Source organism: Erpetoichthys calabaricus, chromosome 2 (assembly GCF_900747795.2).
Source record: "Erpetoichthys calabaricus chromosome 2, fErpCal1.3, whole genome shotgun sequence".
Taxonomy (NCBI): Eukaryota; Metazoa; Chordata; class Cladistia; order Polypteriformes; family Polypteridae; genus Erpetoichthys; species Erpetoichthys calabaricus.
Window position 1 is genome coordinate 259,709,413 of NC_041395.2, and position 24,574 is coordinate 259,733,986.

At 39.6% G+C, this 24,574-nt stretch overlaps 1 protein-coding gene across 2 annotated transcripts in view; it reads right to left on the reverse strand.

Annotated features, from left to right (window-relative positions):
• prkg1b (protein kinase cGMP-dependent 1b) overlaps nt 1-24,574 on the reverse strand; it is a 692,808-nt gene that overhangs the window by 392,203 nt on the left and 276,031 nt on the right. The window lies entirely within an intron of this gene.

Sequence of the window (24,574 nt, forward strand, 5' to 3'; positions counted from 1 at the left end):
CATCCCTGAGGGCAAAAGAGACTTGGTGAAAATGTAAAGCAAAACTGTTAGTGCTCTGAATGCCACTATCCTGTGCCCTGCGTAATGTCTGAAGCTTGACCCTTTCAGAAAGAATGCTGAAGAATTGCCATACCTGCATAATTTGAAGTAACCTTAAAACCATTCTGGTGCACTCTGGTAACCTATGTGCTGCTTTTGCAAAATGTGAGCATTCCACACTTGAAATGCATGCGGTATTAATAAACCTTCCTAAATTCAATGAAATGATGCAAAGCAAGGCTTTGTAAAACTAATGTCACATTTAATTATGGTTATTATTTCTGCTTGTCTCCAAAGCACTAAATTGTTAATAAAATTCCTTTAATACACTGACATGAAAAGATGTTTTCTGATTGTACCATCTAAGCTTATTTTTCAATTTGCACAGCTTTTTCCATTCATCATTTGCATGTTTAGTGCATACTAATTAAAACTGCAGCATTTGAAAATAAAAAGATACAATTATCAGCTGGTGCACAGAGCTTGGGGATTGTATTACTTTACTGTATGTTACTTACCAGTATTCTATACCTTTGTAACTTTCAAACAGAAAGACCTAAATAAGTTCTGCAGCAGTTCAACAGTACAAACAATACACTGAAAGAACTCACTTCAGAATTGTAATGCATTAATCCCTGCCATCTAATATTGAAAAGCAGAAATTATATAGTATGTCTAAAGGCTGAAGTAGCATGTGGATTCTTCTTATAATCTCAGGTTCTAAAGAGGAATAGTAGGTTTGTAGTTCAAATTCTGGAAAAAAAATATGCCCGCTGAATGACATTATCCAAATCTCTTCATCTCTTCATTTTCTAACATATTGGTACAACATAAAAAGGTCTACAGTTAAAAGGAACATTAGCTAAAAATATAGGGTTTACTGCCAGCTTTGAGTCTTCAGCAATGAAGTCGATTGATGCTTTAGGTTTTACAAATCAGAAAGTGTGACATTACACTCCAAGTCCACTACATTCTGGTATCAGAATGAGAGGAAACACTGCTAGCTTCGGGTTAAATTTCCTTCTTGAACTCAATCAGTAATTCCATGTTGAGAGAATTAATGCCTATTCAGGCTTTGCTTGTGGTAAACCGCATAACAATTTAATTGAACAATGAAACTGCTATCCCAGGCTGGCGTTCAAAGTTTTGTTTTATGTCCTTTTTTGTTGTTTGTTGATCCTTTTATTTATGTTATTTTCTTTGTTTTTGTTGTGTTCCATGTACTTTTGGGTGCTCCTCCAAGACGTGGGGCCATGTGCCAATCACAACCAGGAACTGCTTGCTGTGCTATAAATCCTAAAGGTCTCCCATAGTTCCTGGTGGTTTGTTGTGTATGCACTCTAGAGTTGGTGCGTTCTTGAGTCTTTTTGCTGTGCTTTTTGTAAATGTTCAGGAGATTGTCCATTCTGCCTCTAAACATCTGCACTGGGATTTGTTTGCTTTGGATTGTCTTTGTGTTACAGGCAATTCCATTTTGCCTTTTGTACTCCACAGAGTACAGCTTGTGGAAATAAATCCATTTTATTTTTATAATATTTTATGAGGCCCTTTTTGTGTCTAGCCAGGGCTTTTGACATAATGTCTCAATTTAGTAGGCATTTTTGGAAGTGCTTTTGGAATGTATTTGGACTCCCTTGAACTTTCCCAGTTCATGATAGTAATAACCTGGGCAAAATAGTAACATAAATTAGTTTACTGGACATTATATGAAAGGGGAAATAATCAGGCATAGAGATACATGAAGTACTCAGTCATATTCATGTAATAACAGGAGGCAGTTATTTGTAGCATGAAGGCTAAAGGTATATTAGCAACAAAGGAAAATGTATGAATTTCCACGAAACAGAGACATGAATGTTTTGCTCCAATTTACTCTTTTATTTTGGACTAGCCGATGCCTGCCGTAGCATACGGCGGTGTAAGAATAGGAACGGAAAACGGTGAGAAAGGAATTCAGAAATCAAGAAGAAGTAAATACTTCTTGAAAGACGCAGTGTGCATGTAGAATTTCCGGCCAAGCAGGATTACATGTGAAAGTGATAAATAAATCAGGTTTTCCGAATTTACGTACTATGGCCATGGCATCCTGATAGTTTTGTTGCATGTATCTTGGACTTCCTGGAAATGTGGACGGTAATGTGATCATTTTGCCTACACGAACGTTGTTATTTTCAGCATTTGCTTGCAGTGCGTCTGATAGTTCCACGCACAGATTTTGTTGATGTAATCTGAGATAGTTGAGACGCGCGCCCTCTGTTTTAACATACGCATCTATGACGTACTGTTGGAATAGTTTGCCGCTGGAGTGCAAAATACTAAAAGTATTCCTCATTGCTAATCTGTATGTGTAAAATTGGCATTGAGTAAGCCTTATTCGCTTGGCGGTTCTTTTATCGGGAACATGTTGTAAATCTTTGTGCCAGCCAATGTCTCCGTAAGGGAATAAAAGTGGGTAAACCATAGGATCGCAATTCATATTGAGCGTGGAAATCTGTTCACAGGAGTTGCCTATGGGATAGATGCAAATGTCCCTTTCAGCAGGCATTTCGCCATCTTATCTGACGAAAATGCTGCAACATCGGTGTGACATGTCGGGGCATTGTATCGTCATAAATCCTGCCTAGGGGTTTCCTTGAAAACCATTCGTACAGATACTGTTGGATTGAACTGAACGATTTCATGCATGTGTTTGTATGATTTAGCGAAGGGGTTGATGGTTCTGAGCATGGAATCTAGCTGGAGAAGTAAATTTTTGCTGCATGCAGAGTTTGCTTTATTTTGTAAGCGTACTTCAGTAGCTTGCGCTGTATCAAAAACATACAACTGTCCATATCCTGGAGAGGTAGAAGTGTTAGCGTATAGTGGAGAGATTTGGTGATAAATTTGCCCGTGTATTTTAAAACAGTATGGTCCGTGGGCAGGAGGTTGAGTTATCTGTGCACCCATGGAAGCAAACGCTAGAGAAGAGTTGTATTCTCAAATGTGTTCACGATAATATTTGGCTTCTGATGTTTTCTGTGTAAGAAGCTGTTGTAAAGACACAGGTGGCTCCCGCAAAGGTGGTAAAGCTACTTTACCGTTGTGGCAGCACTTTGAGTACTTGTTGGATGTATTACGCTCCACAGGCCAGTATAGTGCATGACATGGAAAAGGATGAATAGGAATCAAGAAATGCCGTGTCGGCTGCGTGTGGGCGGGACCGGTTTTGAAGTGGAAGCAGGACGAACCAGAAGAGAAATATATATAAGAGATAAAATAATAGTTTCGAAAAAGAGTATAGAGCAAGGTGACAGGTATGTGACACTCAACAAGCCACTAGACTTTTGATTGATCTGTAGCTATTGTGGAATACCAAAACACCGTTAACTACTGTTGTAAGTGTTGCTTGTTTTACCAAATCTCAAATCACAAGCTGATAATTTTCTCCCTTGTCATGAGCGTGTAAGTTGACATTGCCTTTATCTGCACTGATATGTACACACCAACTCTACAGATAGCACATTCGGCTTCGATTTCACTGGAGCCCAGGTCAGAAACACGAGTGTTTATTTACTTCTTCACCTATAAATGTGCACTTTCATTTGTGTATACAGTCTAAGTAATGATGAAAGCAAAACCCTAGACAATTTTAGGAATTTTATAAATCTTATACAGGCTGAAAAAGAGGACATCTGGTCATTGGGATACGACAGGAGACTATTTTGAATAGTATGACACAGGTAGGAAACAGCTTAAAGCAGGGCTATCTAGTGTATCATCGGTACTTCATTCTCCGTTCTTTAGACAAGGCCATGTGGAGCCTTTTGGAATTGCTCAAGCAGGCTTGCTATTTGAAGTACTTCTAGTATTTCAACAGGTTGGACTGCATCAAAAAACACTCAGCAGTTTTTCTCCCCAACTAACTTAAAAAACTGCATGGGGTAAATTGCATAAAAAATATTAATTTTGGGTGGAGTATTTCTTTAAGGGGAAATTTCACACAAAGTTCACACAGAAAACCACAGACACATGAAATAAGTTACAATTAGTGTATTAGATATTTTGCAAGCTTTTGAATTTTGACTTAATTATATTTTGCAATAGTTAGGAGAACATTGATTGATTAGCTGCACTGAGCTGCCTGTGCTCATCAAAACATTCCTTGCCATCTTATAATAGCACACATTTAAGCTACAATCAAATATCACTTTATGGCTGGTCACAGTGGGAGGTGGCAGCAATTGTCAGTATCCAAAGTTCAAAGAAAACAGAGCCAAGAATCTAGAGCTGCACCTGAGGACTCACTGGAGGCAGCTCTACTTTAATTGAGTTCAAATGTAAGAACTTTTCTGATATCCATGCTTTGGTCTCAGCAAGGGAAGCAGCCCATCATTATAACTTATTGCACAGACATTTAAGATAAAGTTTATAATGTACTTTCTTTCAGTAGTTTTTGCAAACATATTTAAGACAAAAAAATGCTATTTACTTGCAAGAGAATTAAATCAGAATATTCTAACTCCAGAACACAAGCTAATTCAACCATGCTGTAGAACATGCTGTAGAACAGTGCAGAAGTCAAGAAATATGCAGATCTCACTGCTATAAAGCCATTGAAACTTAAAAGAGTTCCATGTAATTCTGCTGAGTATAGATTTCCTAGTTTAAGTGTTTAAGTATTTAAGTGTTTAACGTGTATGTCAAGGTCTAGGCAGCAATCATTTTGGAAAAGTGAACATCAAAATTATACATTACTAGGGGGCTTACCCCCTGCTCGCTTCGCTCGCCAACCCCCCCTGGCTGTGAAGAGGGGGGCTAAACGCACCCCAAGGAGATGCAGTCACTCCTTCGAAACCCCCTCTTAAACGGTGACACAATGGGAAAAAAATAGTTTTTTTTTTAACCTCCTCTTTGCTCGTTCAGCTGCTGGATTGCTGCTGCTGGTGGTGGTGGTGGTGGTGATGGTGGTGCTGTGCCACGTAATCTGCATCTCGCGCGGTGCTTCGAACATTTAAAAGCCTGCAGAGCAGCTGTCTTTGTCATCTACTCTTTGTCTTTTATTTCCGGTCCTGGGTTTGGTTAAATCTCTTGGCATAAAGTCTTGTCTTGTGGGACATGAGTTCTTGATATTTTAGTTTATAATTTAAAAATGGAATAAGTATCTGAAAATCTAACAACATCACATTAAAGTTCGATAAATTCTGCAAAAGAATGATACCAAACATATATATGTAGGTTTTAAAATAAGCCCAATTTAAAGCGTGACAAAAAACATGACATAAAAACGTCACATAAAATCATTGCACAAAATCGTTGCTCTTTTAGGCTTAGGATTTTATATATAGAGAGCAGATGTGAACTGAAGGTACTGTTAAGATCAAGGTAAAACTAACGATTCATGAATGAGAAAATTAATTGATCACATATGTTATCATTTGAAAAAAAAAATCATACTAAAGGAAAAACAAAGTAAAAAAATAAAGTCCTCAGTTGTACACAATACACGTGAAATCCATGAAGTTTTTGAAGTCAAAATCATTTTTTGCCTGTTGACATACATTTCACATGAAAGCTGGCCTATTGGGTTAACTGTACTTCTAAATAATTTTTAACTTAATAATTTATTAACTATTTAACACTTCTCAGCAGCCAATAGAGAACCAGGCTGAACATGAAGCTTAAGACTTAAACTTCCTGAATGTAGCATGCCCACTCTAAAGGTCATCGTTTCTGCTTTTGAAGGTATTTTTATAATTATTATAATGATAATAATAATGATAGTAATAAACATCTTTATAGCATGCAATATAAACAATGCCATCCTCTGATATTTTACATAGTTAAAATTCACATAAAAAGGAAATAAATACTATAAGAAAAGTAAAAAACGTATGATAAAACACACTAAGAGGACATATGTTAAGAATAATAAATAGAATATATTGCCCCCTACTCGCTTTGCTCGCCCACCCCCCAACCCCCCTCTCTGGGGGCGTGTGTCACGCTTACCACTTCGCGTTTCTGACACTCGCATTGTGAAAGTGGGGGGGGGGGGGGGGGGGGCTGAAAGCATGCTGGCTTGCAGCTGCTGCTACCGTGCTGCATATTCTGCATGTCATGCTGCGCAACGACCATTTAAAAGACTGTACAGCAGCTGTCCTTTTGTCTCACTTCCTTGTCTCTCGGGATGTTAAAGTGTTTCTGAGAAATTGTTTGTAAGTAGGGTGTGACGTGCAAGTAGTCTCGCGCGACTTCAAAACCTGGGGTAGAACATCACAAGCACTGTTTAGCTTGACTTTAACTTTTTAAGTTAAATGGTTTAAAAATAAGGATATGAAAGGATATGAAAAAACTGAAAAACTGGAGGGACTATTGTTTTTATCGACTCTCAGTAATCCTGTTACTTTAAAGCTATGGATTGTAGCACTTTCATAGGAGCTGTGAGATAACAGAGCAAAGCAAACTGTTGCTACAGCTAATGAGATCAATAAACAAATACACTCTAATTAAAGCTGTCCATTTTGGCAATTCTTGTTAATTACAGTGTGATTTTGAAAAATATAAAAATGTCCCCAGAACTCCAAATTGATGACAGCTGGAATACTGTTCCATCAGTAAGTGCTTGAACTTTGTTCGACCATAAAAACTTCCACGGCAAATGAATGTATTCCATGATTGCAAAAAAAATAACTTTGAATTAAAAAAATGCCAAAGTTACCGTTTAAATCATCTAACTGCTGAAGGTCCATATTATCTCTTACATGTTTATATAACTGCAAGATTATATTACTTGCCAAACTGCTAAAACAGAATTTATATGCAAAGTATCATTAAGGAATTGCACATGCTTCTTTAGGACAAGGTCAACATGTACTGAACATGCTCCATGCATGTTTGTTGAATCCAAATAACTCTGTTTACTGCTTTAAACATACATAGCACTTAAGCCGGAGCAGGAATGTCCCAAAAACACAAATCAGACCTAAGGAAAGCAGCAGTCTCCAAAAAGATACATAGAATCAATTTAAAATGTTAATCCTAAAGTAATTCAGTGGAAATAAATAAATACATACATGTGAGCTATCTCCTGCCCTTACTGACCCCTCACACGAGAAGCATAAAAGAACAAGTACACTAATCCTGCAAGTGAAAAATTAAATGTGTCATGTATACTAATGATACATTGGATGGTAAGCATTTCAGAAGTATAAGGAATGTCAGTCGCAGAATATGCTTGAGAATGCTGGAGTGTCAGCAGTTAGGAATGTGACAATGGACTTAAGAAAGTAAATGAAACTCCAGAAAGCAATTTATACAGTACAGATAAATAATTATCACACTGTAAATATAACATACACACATACATCTGGCTTTTAAAATTAAAATAATTATAGAGATGGAAGTTTTTATATTGCTAAGATAATACATGAAATAGGTGTAATTGTTGTTTCATAGCATCACTATAGTGGAACTTAAAGAACATCTGATATATGATGAGAAAGTGCAGAAATGAATCGATGACAGGAATGCACAAGATAATTCAATTAAAAAGCATTACTTGGAATGAGAAAAAAAAAATGAGATCGAGTACAAAGTGAGTCACATGACTAACTGTGCAGTCCCACGTTTGCTGTCAAAGCCACTGAGGCAAACCTATCCTGCTTAAAAATGCAGCTTATCTTTTTTCTCCAGATGGTGCAGAGAACTGGGAGCTGATAGTAGGCTTCTACAGTGTATACATTATTGATAAAGTGGAAACATCTAACACTTAACGTTCCCAGCAGTTACGGCACTTAACACTAGGAAACCAAATTATATTTTTCTTACTTTGTATGTGTGAAATATTCAATGTGGGCAGCCTTTTCTTCAGTTTCAACAGGATGTTCATGCAGCCACTTTTCTGATAAAAATAAAATGAGGCCTGACAAGATATTTACAAATTTACATGTCCTATACAAAATAGAAAATAGGACAACCTTTAATACAAAAAATGAGAAGCACACTTAATTGAAAGGATCAGCAATACAAAGCAGCCCATGAGTGGGGAAATTTAATGAAAAGATTCCACCCCTAAAAATAAACATTATTGGAAATATACAGTAGGTTGAACATATGAATATTATTTTATTATTTAAATTTGTTTTCAACACATAGCATATAACAGCCACTGCATTTCCTTCTTTTTACTTCCTGTTATGTTATCAATACAGTATTTCCTTACACTGCTACTACATTTCCAAGAGAATTTTGACTGAGGGAAACACTGAGAAAACGAGCACACTTATTAACTGAGCTTGCTACAATAGTCTTATATGGATGGAGACTGAAGTCATCTTACTAGTCTTCATTTTCTTCATTGAAATGTTTGAAAAAACATACCATTTAGTAAAATGTTCAGGTAAGTAAGAAAAAGAATGGGATCTTTAGATGAAAAGATTCATTGCCATCCATCATGTAGGCCATCTCCAGCTTTATGCATTTTTGTTTAAAAGTCTGCATCTGGATTTGCTTTACAGTCAGCTACGCTTATTAAAAATTACCCCCCAACTTTAATATTTTTCTCACTGAACAGGTTTTATAAGATGCAGGAGACTACCAGGGGAAACCATGCACAGCTGAATAATCATGTTTACTATAGCAGCACTGTAAACTATGTTATTGGTATTTATTTTTAACCAAAAAAAGATGAGATCAAACTGATTAAGTTTACATTCTGGTCCTGGATTGCTGAAGTAACTAGAGATTGTATTGTTTCAACAAATTTCTTAATTTGACGTCAATCAGTGGTGTTAATTAAATGGCTTCATCAAATCCCTATTGGCAGACTTACAAATAGTAAACAGAGCAGTTTTTACTTAAAAAAAGTCTTAGTTTACATTCTTAAATACCATCTTATTTGTGTATTGCCTCATTTTATTTTATGCTGGCATATTGAGATCCTGAGTTATTAGGTATTTTATTTTTAACCATTACATATATTGGTTCAATGTTACATGCATTTCAGTTTTTATTGTTAATTCTGAGTCATTATTTTTCATGTCTTTATATTATTAATATTAACATTAATACCATTATTATTCATTTGTAATTCTGTACCTGTAATTGTGTTCTGACTCTTTCAATGTTCTGCCCTTCATTGTTGGTTGGGCCCCAGGAGGCAGGGCCACCCTGAAGTTGCTTTTCTAGAGCTCTCACAATGGCTATATAAGTGAGCTGAGAAAGCATAGTAACAGGAGATCATTTGTTTTCTGTGAAGTTTGTTAAGTACTGCTTTCTGTTTGATTTTGTTGGTATTGTTATTTTCTTGCTTCTAATTAAGGATTCTGGTATTTGGATTCTGTTATTGGGACTCGATTGCTTCAGATTGCCTTTTAGATTACTGAAGATAACCTCTGTGGAGGACAAAAGGCAAAAAGGAAATGCTTCAAAAGCAAAGGCAATCCAAGGCAAACAAGTTCAAATAACAAATTTAAAGTATGGTCAAAAACAGTGCACAGAGGTTACAAATTCAATAGTACACAAAACAGAAGAAACATCAAAAACCCAAGAAACTCACCAATCCCAAGTGCACTCAAATGAACCCCAGCCAGAAAAGGAACCCTGACTGAAACATAACATATATAACATTATATATATATAGTTCTTTTGCCAGCTTCCCATGTATGAGGCTTATTCTAACTGAAGCCAGCAGGTAGTATTTGGGGCAGAGCTGAGTTCAGGTGAGCTTCTGTTGGGCAAACCCATGAAGATCTTGGCCTACTTTGATAGCTTCTTTTGTAGGCCTCACATCTTTTTTTTTTCTTTAGTGGAAACCCCTTACCATAACACAAGTAATCATAGATTCATAAGACAATAATAAGTCTTATAAACAATCAGAAACCATTTGGTCCATCAAGCCCATTTGGTTAACTAAAAGCTAAGGTGCACCAATATTGTCTTAAGATACTTTTTAAATGTTGTCAAAGTTTTTGCTTCACTTGCATGACTCAACAGATTCCTCCACATCCTGACTTCCATTCTGAGTGCAGCTGGACTTCACTTCTGCCATTTTCCCAGAGTACTTCATTCACATAAAAGAATTCTGCTGGATCAGCTTGAAGGATGCCTTTAAAGGATAGGTTTGGTATTTTTCAAGTGGAAGTTATTTCTTCACAATCATACTATATAATAATTTGCCACATGAACTTATATTCTAAAATGAAGCATATTTTATAGATTTAAAAAACTGCTAACCTGCTTCTGCATTTCATAATAGAGCTAAAGGGTACCAGGGTCCCAGGAGATTACACATAAATTTCAAACTAGTGTATCTATATGTGTCATTTTAGAAAGGAAAAAAAGTAAAATATGTTTTTATAATTTAAAAGAATGATTTTTTATACAGAACCATATATAAAAATATTTTTGGGATTTTATCAAGAATTTTGTATTAAAAAATCATTTTGTTACATTCCTTTACCTATCAAGAATGTTTCAGTCCAGAAAAATGGAGCTTGCATCCTTTCAAACAAATTGAAATTTATCCTCTATTTATCCATTTTCAAACCCTCTTAATGCATTCAGGCTTGCAAGGGTCAGAAACTATGAGGTCAGCATCAGACACAAGGCAGAATCCAACACTGGAGAGGGTACCAGTCCATAGCAAGAAGCACTCGCCAAGGCACTGGCAGCTTCTCACACTTGGACAATTTAAAATCACCAATTATCTTAACTTGTGGACCTATGGCATGTGAGAAGAGTACCATCCCACAAATGTGGACAGAACATGCCAACCCAACAAAGACTGTGACTGGGCCAGGCTTTGGTCCCAGAACTCTGGAGCTAAGAGACGCTACGCGACCAGGCAACAAAGTAATCTGAATATAATGCGAACTTAATATTATAACTCCCCTTTAACAGTCTTTACATCTTACAAAGCAACTTATTATTACCAACAACATGTGCTTTATAGACATTCAAAATAGTAATGTTTTCTGTAATTTGTAAACACTTCTTATAATTCCAAAAATGTAGCAGTTAAACAAACTGCAAATGAGCCCCAGATGATTCATTCCACTCTAACAAATCTCCATGACAAGACACATTTATAGCACATAAATGAAGCAAGCAAATAACAATTTTCACACATACCAAGCAGATTCTGTTTTAAGATATCAATCCATCCATCCATTTTCCATCCTGCTGAATCCGAACACAGGGGTCTGCTGGAGCCAATCCCAGCCAACACAGGGCACAAGGCAGGAACCAATCCCGGGCAAGGTGCCAACCTACCACAGGACACACACAAACACACCCACACACCAAGCACACACTAGGGCCAATTTAGAATCACCAATCCACCTAACCTGCATGTCTTTGGACTGTGGGAGGAAACCGGAGCGCCCGGAGGAAACCCACGCAGACACGGGGAGAACATGCAAACTCCACGCAGGGTGGACCCGGGAAGCGAACCCGGGTCTCCTAACTGTGAGGCAGCAGCGCTACCACTGCGCCGCCGCACTTAAAATACAAAAAGTTTATGTTTACAGTATTTTTTTGAACAGACTAGCACTCTTAAACAAATGCAGGTTATCCTGATAGTGGTGTTAACACGTTACTGGTGGATAGTTACCGACTTCCCAGTCAGATGGATAAAGCAACTGCATGAAAGCATAAAAATATAAAGCTTTCAGCAAGTTTTAGCTATTAAAATAAACTAGGCAGGAGGGTGAAATGCAGTATTTAATGGACAGAAAGGTCACGATGTAATGGATGAATGAATAATGCCTACTGCATAATAAAGAAAAAGTTTGCTTTGTCATGGTTATTAACTTTTAGTATAAATGATTTAAGGTTTTGCTGGCTTCTGAAATAACCATTTGTTCTTTAGATTGACCTTTGCAGAAAGCTGCACAAATAGGTTTAATCTTCTCCCTTCACTAACTCGATATTGAGTACGCATCCAGTAAATAGTATTGACTCTTGCAGCCAAAACACTCTTTGGCTTCAAAACAGGCCACATTCAAGAAAATGTAAAATTATCAGGTATCCATATGAGTAAAGCTCCTACTACTTGAAAATGCATTTGAATTACATACCAGATTAGGATTTAGCTGATAACACAGATGCTGAAATGTAAACAGAGGAAACATTTTTTGTCTTTTCTTCTCGTAAATGCTCTAGATTTATCTCCCTAGATAATCAGGACCATATTACTATGTTAAAAATAGCTCACATTAGTGACCATGTCTAGAGCAGTGATTTCAGATTCCTTGCATCATCATAAACTTTTCTAAGTTTAACATAGTGTTGTAATTCATTTCCAGTATTTCCTATAACTTATCTATCTTCAGGGTATTATCATCCAAATGTCCCTTGACCACTCTTCTCCAATGGTTTATAAAGTTCAAGGATAGGATATGTGCAGGGTGAAAGGTGAGTGATTGAGAGGGGTACACGAATGACTCGCCTAACATCCTTCTGGTGCAGACCTGAACTGTTGGCAACAGCAGATATCTGCCCCTAGGTGGCTTGTCTGTTTGTGATGAGTATACAAAAGATGAAACATTCTTATACACTGGCCATAGTAAAAGTAGTAAATGCTGTTGTGAAATGAACATCTTCGACACGCACAAAAAGGTTTGGGGCAGCCACCCATATATTGTCCCTGGCTGCAAAAGGGTTTTTTTAAGAGCACTCATGTGCATGGTTTTAAGTCCTCAACTGAACTGATGAGGCTTTGAAAGATGGTGGTTTTATAAGCCGTGAACCGGAAGTGATGTCATCTGGCCGGAACTGGAACTGATGTTAATAAATGGCAGGCCTTCCCATATTTTGCCTGCAGAGATAACAGAGGTAGGTTTAGTGCACCCCGCCACCCCCTGGCCTGGCCGGTTTACCTCCACTTTGGTCCACTCAGCTCCTTTCAAGTCGCACATGTGTGACACTTCATATTTCATAATGTTTATCATATTTAAGTTCATGTTTATGCTGAGCAATTATGTTGAACATTCATGTTTGTGCTGAGCAATTATCAGTATATATAGGAAAAAACATATCCTTTCAACTGTCATAAATTTGAATTTGAGTTTTGAGGCCTTGTTGGAGCTACAGGTATTTTTGAAGGTTTTTGAGGCCATAACTCAAAACGTTTGTGCTGCACTTAACCATTTTCTACTTTTTGACAATTATCCCTTTTGTTGAATCTTTCTGAATTTCAGACATTCATAAATATTATATACAGTATTCATCATCTACTAGCTTGCTCATGGCTCTAAAGTAATTTCTTACTTATTCACACTTCATCTCCACCATGCCTCATGTAGTCAGTTACTCTGCTTGCTGTCCTCTCTGTATAGGCTCTCTTTACTGAGAGCATGCAACTAAAGGGTCATGCTGAGGGGCTGACTGCGTCTGAAGGTTTGGTCAGGCTCTGTGTTTTCTGCCCTCCTGTACTGTTCATGCATCTAATGAACCCAATTTTACAATTAAAAAATACAGTTTTTGGGTCATTAATATTTTCATAGTGAATACCAACTAATCTTCCATAAAAAGTTATCAATACTGTTATGATCTTGCTTGAGTTTGAATGGAAGGTTGTGACCAGGAAGTGAACTAGTTGAGAACTGTCAAAATGGGGTTGAAGAACACTTAAGTCCAAACCAAAAAAACTAACCAAAACTAAAAGTCGAATTTCTGTACATTGTCAAAAAAGTACCTTGTGGCTTTTACTAACACTAACAAGAAGGTCAACAAATTTGAGAATGAGATCTAAAACTGTATGTCTCCATGTTTTATAGGTAGAACAATGACGACAAAATAAATCACACGACCTCCATATCACATGCTAGCAACAAGTATGGCAATAGTAAATAATATGCAAGTAGTCATGCAGAGAAAGTCACAAAAATGTGACATCCAGATTTCAGAATCAAAAAAGTACAGTGAATAAAAAGTCCAAAATTAAGATACAGAGGTTCCAAAACTATGATTACAACACAAACTATATATATAAAAACTGGATTCTAAGCAGAAAGACACTGGAATCATAACAATTACATAAAAAGGGTTTTGAATGAGAATCTATTAATTAATATTTGTATTTTGGAACTGGAGCACACACTCAGACTTACCAATTAGCCGAACACACATGCATTTGGGATGTGGGAGAAAACCAGAGTCCTTGGAGAAAAGCCATAAGAACATAGTGAGATGTGCTAAAGGCACAAAATCAGTGACCTGGCCAGGATTCAGAATTAGTTTTTTGGTCTATAACAAGCTTGTGCTCAATGTAAAAAGAAATATGAAGCCTAGTAGCTGAAGCTTGCCATATACAATTCCCGACCTAGCACCACTAACCAGATCCATCAATCATGTCCTGGGGCATCATATTTTCTCCAGCTTCTTTCCATTGTTCACACGGACAAATGAATATTTTGCTACAAAGTAATGCCTTCTATTTTCTAAAAAACTACTACAGCACATACAGCTATGGAAATGAATGGCAGGGTTTGTGATGAATCTCATTTTCTCTTCAACATAATGTACACTTCTTCAAGACTGAGCATAAAGTAATACGTTTCTCTCTCCTGTTATTTTAACAACATTCTTCAGAATGTTGAGTGCTGTTAATTACAGGTGAATATATTTGAAAAATATGTTGAACAAATCATTATAACTGGATCTTAAACACAAAAAATGCAATTGTACACATTATACATTGCCCAACTTGCATAATGTGAGCCTTCTGAACACTGTTACAAAGATCAGCTAGATGTTAGAATGAAAAATCACAATTGCATTATAAATTCTAAGGAAAATCAAAAATTGTTTTTAGTTACATTGGAATGCATTGAGAAGAACATAAAGCATATAGAACTGGCACACTAAGAATAGATTCACCTGGGGTTCTAGGTTAAGAAACATTTTATAGAGCCACTGTGGCACAGAGCCACTTTTTGAGCCAGGGTGACAAACTGATGAATGTGGATTTGAGAGGCTAAAAAGGGAATCTGAGTTTGTGCACATTGGTTAAGAAGTGCTCCACAGTAGATCATATCATATGGAGGCCCCATATCTTTTTGTGTGTCTATGCAGCAACGCCCAGAACCTAAAAATTAAAAAAAATAAAATGATTTATTTGTGCAGTGACAGAACAGATGTGTGGCCACCAAAAAGAAATGGCATAAACTGACTAATTATGTAAAAAAAAAAAAAAACAAAAACCAATGAGGCCCATGAGTGACATAATGAGTTAGGATGCCATACTCATTTACTATATGTGTTTGCATATTTGAGTGATACTTTGGCTTCCCTGTTATATCGTACACTTGAGAGAATTAAGTTGCTTGGCAATTTTAGATTGGCCTTGTGTGGCCTTGTGTGGGTCCGAGGATGACTGGTCCCTGCAATTTGCTCACAACATTGTAGTGAGTCGGAAGTACAGTATACTTAAAAAAATCAAAACATAGCTGTGATTTAGCCTTTAAATGCCTACAGAAACACATATGTAATTTTGCTACATTGTATTTATACATTTACACATAAATTACATTTATTTACATTTATCCTTGCAGTGGAAATAACAGTACATGATATATAAGACAAGGCCCTTTTAATATGTACATATCCAAAGTCAAACCACAATACAAGACAGAGCTAAAGGACACATATAAGACTCTTTTTTTATGACACAATGTTTTCAGTAATTAGAGAGAAGGCTCATTTAGTATAGTCACAATGTTTAACCAAACTAATTTTTAACAAACAATATTTGAATAAGATGATGAATAAGAGCAGCTAACATGCCCTGGTTGTTTATTGTTTATCTCAGGGTTGACTTGTTGGAATTCATCAAGCTGTCCAGCCTTGGGACGTTTTATCTGAACCAAGCATCATGGACTCACCTGAACAGCCAAGAATTCAACAATAGACTACAATCTTTCCCATGTTCTTGTTTTCATTCTTGGACCGGCAATTCTTGCTCTGAGGATGTGTGGCCTTTCTGTGCCTTGACAGCTGTTTGCTTCAAAAAGCTAAATCAAATTTTCAAATCTAGCTAACAACCATTTTGTCCTTCTCTTGCTTTTTTTTAATTGACTGTGTGTTACGTGAAAGAATTATGTGATTAGTAAAAACTGCAAGACAAAAGAATGTAAATTTCAGAGACATGTGCTCTCTGCAAAATACAGGAGCAAACAGTGTTGTTTAATACTTTGCACCCAAACCTGCTGGGTTAGACTCTGACCCCATATGACTCTGAATTAGATGAGAAACATTTTCGAGAATGCGGTGGGTTGGCACCTTGCCTGGGATTGATTCCTGCCTTGCGCCCTGTGTTGGCTGGGATTGGCTCCAGCAGACCCCCATGACCCTGTGTTCGGATTTAGCGAGTTGGAAAATGGATGGATGGATTTTCAAGAATGTTATATTTAGGCAAAAAAGGCCTAGCTCGGGGTTCACTCTATTCAGTTTTGTGCTGTACAACTTCAAACAGGAATTCCCTCTGTGTGTGAACTACAGTTTTCACTCTGTTGCAATTTTGCCAATTTATCAACTTGACAAAAGTAAATGAGACGGATTTGCTTCTTTACTAATCCTGTTTTGTGTCTATAATGTCTATACTTTGTGTATGCATTTTTTGTGTGGCTTGGCCATTGCACCAATTTACTCAGTGTTTTCCCTTTAAAAAAAAACACTGCTGAAAAATTAATCACCACCCGGTTACAACTCACATTGTATTTCTCAGTGATCCACAGAGAAGCCTACAGGCTATATTGCAAACCTATTGCTGAATATTAAATGATATGTTACTCTTTCCAATTTGACCTTTAATGCATAAAGCAGTAAATGAAAAAACAAAAGTTCTAAAGTAACATTTTCATCCAAAAGCAATGCAAGGTGAACCATGACTTAAAGAAATGGCAGAAACATTCCCACTGCCACATGTCACAGCTCAGCAAATACAATGTGACAGACTGCTCATACTCTAGGATAAAGGTATCCATGTTGGCAGTTTGACCTTACCAAAAGAACTTACATATATATATATATATATATATCCATCCATCCATTTTCCAACCCGCTGAATCCGAACACAGGGTCACGGGGGTCTGCTATATATATATATATATATATATATATATATATATATATATATATATATATATATATATATATATATATATATATATATATAGTGGCACCCGGCTGGGGTTCATGCCCGGACGGGATGCCCAGGAGGACCGGAGGAGGGCTTGTGCCTCCTTCAGAACACGAGGGGGCATCCTCCCTAGTTGCTGTGGGGGCCATGGGTACCCCACAGCTCTACCCTGTAGGGGCCCGTGGTCACCGCCAGGGGGCGCCCCAATACCTTGGGAGCCCTGGACCTCAGCATTTCCGCCACACCCGGAAGTGCTGGGGGGAAGAGGATTGTGGACACCCGGAGGACTTCCGGATATACCGCCAGAGCTTCCGCCACACAGGGGCGTGGCTACGGAAGCCCTCAGGATGCACCTGGAGTCCTTCCGGGGTGAATAAAAGGGGCCGCCTCCCTCCAGTCATTGGCAAGAGTCGGGAGGAGTAGGACGAAGCTTGGTGAAGAGGAGTGGAGGCGGACCTGAGAGACTGAAGGCATTGTGTTGTGTGGCCAAGGACTAAGGGGTGATTGGTAATGTGGCACTGGGTTGTGCTCACGATAAGTGTAAATAATAGTGTACAATAAACGTGTGGTGGACTTTAAAATGCTCTCCATCTGTCTGTGTCCGGGTCATATTCCACAATGGCGCCCGAACAGGGACCTTCCGTATGTTCCAAAACGGGGACCCCAAAATAAATATTTTGTGGACGGCCCGGAGCAGTAGCGGAATCCACACACGCGCCGTGGGAGCGGCGTAGGCACAACTCCGCAGAAAGGCTCTGATCCCCGGGTGCGGGGGTGTGACAATGGGCATTGCTGGAGTGCAGCGGGCCAGGATGGCATCGCGGATATGAAGGCCCCATTACAGCGGTTGCAGCTGACTCACAGGAGCCGGGAGGTAAGTGCCCTGCCTAACGGTGGTCGGCCCTGCAGGGTAGGACTCACCTCTTCTGTTGCAGGCAGGGACTGCCCGGTTCCGCGTCCGTGGCAGAGGTGTGCCGGTCCATGGGCCGTCAGCAGTGCGGAGGCGGCAGTCGGGACGGCTGATGTGAAGTGGCACTACAACTCCAAGAGCCAGAATGCCGCCGCACCAGGAGGAGAAGAGCCAAAATGGCGGCGGACCAGAAGTCCCTCCCCGGGACTGGCTCGGGATTGGGCGGTATGTCTTGCATGTCCGCCGATGATTGGATGGTGGCGGGTCCAAGGAATGTCAATCCCAGGCCGAGAAAGGACCCGACGGGGCTTGTAGGAAGGCCCCTCAGAGAGCAGCCGGCGGATTTGCCTGATGAAAAGGTAAGGCAACCGCCGACTGACACTCTGTGCTTGCTAGCGGCTCTGCGTGAGTCGGAGGAATGCCTCCAGCCCGTGGAGTCGTTATTTCAGGTGGTGCGCGTCCTCCGGAGAGGATTGAAGGAGCTGGAGGTGAAGGCGGCCGCATCCGTGATGAAGCTGCGACAGTGGGCGGATCGGAGCGGCGCTGGAGTCTTCAGCCAGATGGACGCGGCGAGGGAGGTGAGTAAGACCGAACTGTTAAAGAAGAGGGGAGATCCTACCGATGGGGCCCGAGACAACGGTGATCGGAACCATGTTGGTGGGTCTCCGACAGCGGATGCAGCGGTGCAGGCTGCTTGCGAGGTAAGGGGAGCGACAGCAAGAGGGCAGAGCGGACAGGGGCTGATGAGTGCCCTGGGTCCTAGTGCCCGACGCCCCGAGCCCGCGGCAGTCTCCCGTCGCTCTGCATGGACGCAGATGGGAACGGGGCTGCACGTTTGTCATGTGCAGTCTCAAACCGTCAGGGCATCCAAGAGGGAAAGGAGGGATCGAGGGATAAATGCCGATTCCTCCAACAGGAAAGGACGTGCAGCTGGGTGCGCACGTCCAGAGAAGGGCCACTCCCCAAAGCCAGTGGACAGGAGAGAAATGCAGACGGTTCCGTCAGTATCATCAGTTGGAGGGATACACAACAAGCGGAGGGGGTTCTGAACAGGCAAGTTCCGGGGTCCTCGTCGGGGGGGAGAGCGCTGCCAGTGCGCGGCACGGAGGGACGCCAAGGAAGGGTGTCCAGGCAGCGGCTCTGCCCTCGTTTCTGTCTGTTACAGGACTGGGCCCGGGCGAGCAGTAGGACCTGCTTCGTGGGAAGCCGACCCTCATCAGATGGACCGTCTGGCAGGACGACACTTCGCTGGCGATGGGGCAGCCCCACGACCGACGGAGGCCGCGAAGGCGCGAGCGGCACGGCACAGAGGGGCGCCAAGACCTCGGAGAGGGGGCCAACGAAGGGTGTTCCAGGGTGCTGGATTGGACCCTGGACAATGACTAGGATCCACTTCGGGGTTGAGGCATCCTCACGGATTGTGTCGCTCAGACCAACGGTTCTTCACTGGCGATGGGGCACTGTGGCACCCGGCTGGGGTTCATGCCCGGACGGGATGCCCAGGAGGACCGGAGGAGGGCTTGTGCCTCCTCCAGAACACGAGGGGGCATCCTCCCTAGTTGCTGTGGGGGCCACGGGTACAGGTGGGTGCCCCGATGCCTTGGGAGCCCTGGACCTCAGCACTTCTGCCACACCCGGGGGGGAAGAGGATTGTGGACACCCGGAGGACTACCGGATGTACCGCCAGAGCTTCCGCCACACAGGGGTGTGGCTACGGAAGCCCTCAGGATGCACCTGGAGTCCTTCTGGGGCGATTAAAAGGGGCCGCCTCCCTCCAATCATTGGCAAGAGTCGGGAGGAGTAGGACGAAGCTTGGTGGAGAGGAGTGGAGGCGGACCTGAGAGACTGAAGGCACTGTGTTGTGTGGCCAAGGACTAAGGGGTGGTTGGTGCTGTGGTACCGGGTTGTGCTCACGATAAGTGTAAATAATAGTGTACAATAAACGTGTGGTGGACTTTTAAATGCTCTCCGTCTGTCTGTGTCCGGGTCATATTCCACAATATATATATTTACATTCACCCATGCTAATTTTTTTCACACATTTATGTCAGAATTTTATTTTGATTCAGAATACTGTTGCTTGAGCTGGAGAAAATACCTAACTCACTGTTCACCTGTCTTGACTACACTGGCTTCCAATTACAGAGACCTTGATGTCCCCATTGTCCATGATTAGCCCCCTTTTGAGTAATTGTCCAATCGCAGACACAGCAATGTGAAGAGAAAGAAGATGCTAGTGGTGTAACCAGTATCACAAAATAAACCATTGGAGGATGGAGAAACATGGTCGAAAAGTAGAATGATAAGTAAGATAAAACGCATGGCTAAGGGCCAGGTTATATTAAAGATCAAATCCCTTAGAAAGGCCACATAAATCAAATCCTCCAGATCTTCTTGACTACACTTATTACAAACCTGTGAAAGATAAAGATCCAAGCTGGTGTCACTGCTCTAGCTTTTAACAAACACTCATTCAGCTTTATTGTAAAAACTCACATCATTTGCTTCTAAAAATCCTTATTTGCAACAATTCATTCTAAATGCATTTGTCACTTTGTCTTCATGGCATTTGAAGAATGGTATTACATATTATTTTCTCTTTCATCTAACTGTTTTAATTTACTACTTTCTAAACTGTACACTACCACATTCTACTTAGCATACAGTACATATGTAATACATTTTTGAAGCATGTTGTCACTTAGTGTTTTTAAATGCTTTGTTAAGCGCTCACTATGAAAAGGGCCTTACAGAACAAACACCAATTGATTAAGCTCAATGGAAATGGACCTTAGTATTAACGAGAACTGCACTGCCTATGATTCATTCATTCATTCATTCTTCACTAATTCAGATACTGAGTAAATTATCTATGAATTGTATTTGCTTTGAAGCAGCATAGTCAGCCAGCATATTTAAAACCCCTCAACTGTGATCCTACCATCATAGCATTTTTATTTTTTGACCTTTTATCTAACAGATCTTCATTTTGGCAAAGCTCAAGGGATGAGGCAGAGGTATAACTCACACTGAACTGACCTCAAGAGGCTAACAGTAATAAAAAAATCTTATTTTTTCAGACAGATTCAGCTGTAAGGTTTTATGTATCTAACTTTTTCTACTCGGCTTTAACGTTAAGTTACCCAATAAATGTTGGCCAACACCTGGCAAAGATGGGGATGAATATAACATAGAAGGATACACATTTTTTTAGGATGGATAGACAGAACTGAAAAGGAGGTGGGGTTGCTGCTTTTGTCAAACAGAACTTAAATGTAAGTCCCCTTCAGTTGAACGGTGAGCCCCATCTTAGTGAGGACATGTGGCTTAACCTGGAAAGCATTAGGGAAAGAGGTCTTATTTTAGTAATGTGTTATAGACTACCCAATGCAGACAATAATTTTAACACAGGTTTTAGTAATATTAAAAAGGCAAATTTACAGAGGGATATTATAGTCATGGGGGACTTTAACTATCCAAATATTAACTGGGATAACATGAATTTTTAGAAGTAATCAGTGACTGTTTTTAACACAGTATATTAAAGCACCAACACAGGGTGAAGCCTGTCTGGATTTATTATTTTGTAATAATCAGGATAGAATTTAGGGTGCAGAGGTGACTGAACCACCAAAGTCCAGTGACCAAAATATAATACAAATCTCAGTGTTTTGTAAGAGTGTGGATGCAAAGACTAAAATTATTAAGTTTAACTTTGGTAGGGGCAAATTATGAGCAGATGTGGCAAAGTCTAAGGAGGATAGACTGGGATAAGCTTTTAAGTGTGGAGACAGTCAAGGAGCAGTGGAACAGGTTTAAAAATGTTTTACATGCACAAATGAACAGGCACATATGTAATTTTGGAATTAGTAGGAAATTAAAAAAACTCCAAATTGGGTTAATAAAGAGTTAAAAAAGAAAGCTGCAATGGGAAAAAAACAGCTATATAAAGTGTATAAGACTAATAACTCCAATGCAGATAAAAGGGTATATGACAACATGGGGCTAACCAATAAGAAGGTTATTAGGAAGGCTAAAAGATATTTGGAGAGGAATATAGCAAAGATGCCCAAAGAGATTCTTTCAGTCTTTTAGAAGTAAAAGAACAGTGAAGGAGAAGGTGAAGTGCATCAAGAATAGTAAAGGGGAATTTAAAGATACAGACAGTGAAACAGCAGACGCTCTAAACTCGCATTTTTCTTCACAAATAAGGAAGTGGATAACCTCCCAGCAGTAAAGGGGACTACTGAGAACATTCTGAGAGATTTAGAAATTGTACAGGGAGAAGTACAGCTCAAATGAAATAGGCTGAAATCAAACAAATCACCAGGACCAGACAGTATTTACCCTGGAGTTATTAAGGAGGCAATCTAGTACATATATAAAGTTTAAGCAAAAGAAGATTAAGATGTTACATGACTGAAGTGTTGAAAATTATGAAGTGAATTAGTACAGTGGATCGAGACTGTTATTTTAAAATGAATTCATCAAGAACATGGGGATACAGTTGGAAACTTGTTAAGGGTAAATTTCGCACAAACATTAGGAAGTTTTTATTTATACAGAGAATCATAGACACTTGTAATAAGCTACCAAGTAGTGTGGTAGACAGTAAGACTTTAAGGACTTTCAAAACTAGACTTGATATTTTTTGAAGAATTAAGTGGATAGGACCAGCAAGCTTTGTTTAGCTGAATGGCCAGTTCTTGTCTAGACTGTTCTAATGTTCTAAAAACACTGACTCCTGTGTATCTCATTACTTGCTGGAAATGATCTCTTAATCTTGCCTAAAAGTTTAATTCCATCTATCTTTTCTCATATTAGTCCTGGAATAAGCGTAGACGCTCTTCTCTGGACTTTCTCTAGCACTGCTATGTCTTTTTTATAATATGGAGCTAAAAACTGAACATATTACTTGAACTGGATCCTAACCACTGTGGGTGTATTAAATAGCCTTAGTAGAACCTCCCTTGACTTGCTCTCTAGATATAGCGCTATATAACCTAATGTTCTTTGGCGCTTGCATGCACCTTACTTCGCACTATGAAAGATCTGTGTGCAGCAGGTCATGCTAATAACACAGATGAAGAGACACAATGTTGAAGCAAATCAATCGCCTCATCTCAACAACTTGCAAGTGAAACACCTCAGCAAAGGAGGGCAAGGCTTCAAAGTTTCACTAAAACATTTTCCATCTGGAGGTATTTTCTCAAGACAAAGATTAATAGGACTCACATGCCAGCTATACAGCTAAGATATAGTATCCCCAGTGTCTTCTTAAGAAAGCCAGTGAGAAAAAAGCAATCTGCAGAGTAAAGCCAAAATGGACTCGTTTTCAATGAAAGGGCTGGAAATTAAATGCAGGTTACTAGAGTTTTGAGGCACCAGCAATGTGTTACAACTTGTAAAGCATGTGTGCATACTAAGCACTTAATAAGAAAAACGCCAATTGAAACTGAAAAACTTAGATTACAGCAGTCTGTATATAAGATTCGCACAAAAAATTCTGAACACTTTATGAAATTAACAATATATCCTCGACAATATTGGCATACATTGTATTATAACCAGCAGTTTATTATGTTATTCCACATCTCAGTAAAGAATGATACTAACTGCATTAGTTATGTAATCATGGTTCAGTAGAAGAAAACTGAATTTCTTCTAAAGTAGAATTGTTTGTGGCAGACATTCACCCATACTTAAAGATGGCAACACAGACATCACCATAAGGCATTATGCAGGCTTACAGTATTGCTGTTGGTAAAAGGGAGCCCCCATAGTGTTTATTGAAACACTTCTGCTGAATAATTCATTGGCTGGAAGTCCTCAGTGTTAGTGTGGCAAAGAGAGGAGGAGCAGCACTGTTCATAATGGCACTCCGTTTCGTTTTAATTCTATCTTTCGTTTCTTCCTCCAGGGGGTCCAGAGTGCATCCCATAACTGAAAATGCCCTTTGATTCAGCTTGTTGATTTGGTGTGCCTAGCACACCACAGTGAAGAAAACTGCACTGGCCATTACAGTCTTGTAAAAAATGTAAAGGATGTCACTTCCGACATTAAAGGAATGCAGTCCTTCTTATATTGTTCCTCTGCGTTATGCGACCATTCCAAACTTTCATTGATGTGGACCCCCCCCAGTAGTTGTAGGAGTGCAGCACCTCTACATCCACCCCTTGCATAGTGACTGGACGTAGAATCTCTTTGGTGCAGCAAAGGTCCACAACCAGTTCCCTGATTGTGTCAATGTTAAGTTGCAGACAATTCTTTCTGCACCAAGAAAGAAAGTTCTCTTCCTGAATCCTATACTCCGTTCCACTCCCTTTATTAATACAAGCCATAAGGGCAGAAAGCACCTGAGAATTTCTGCAAGTGACCTGACCTGGTGTTATATTTATAGTCTGAGGTGTGCAAAGTATGGAGAAAATGAGACAGGACTGTTCCTTATAGTGCTCCAATGTTGCTCACAATCATATCAGAAAAACAGTCATTGAAACTCACAACTG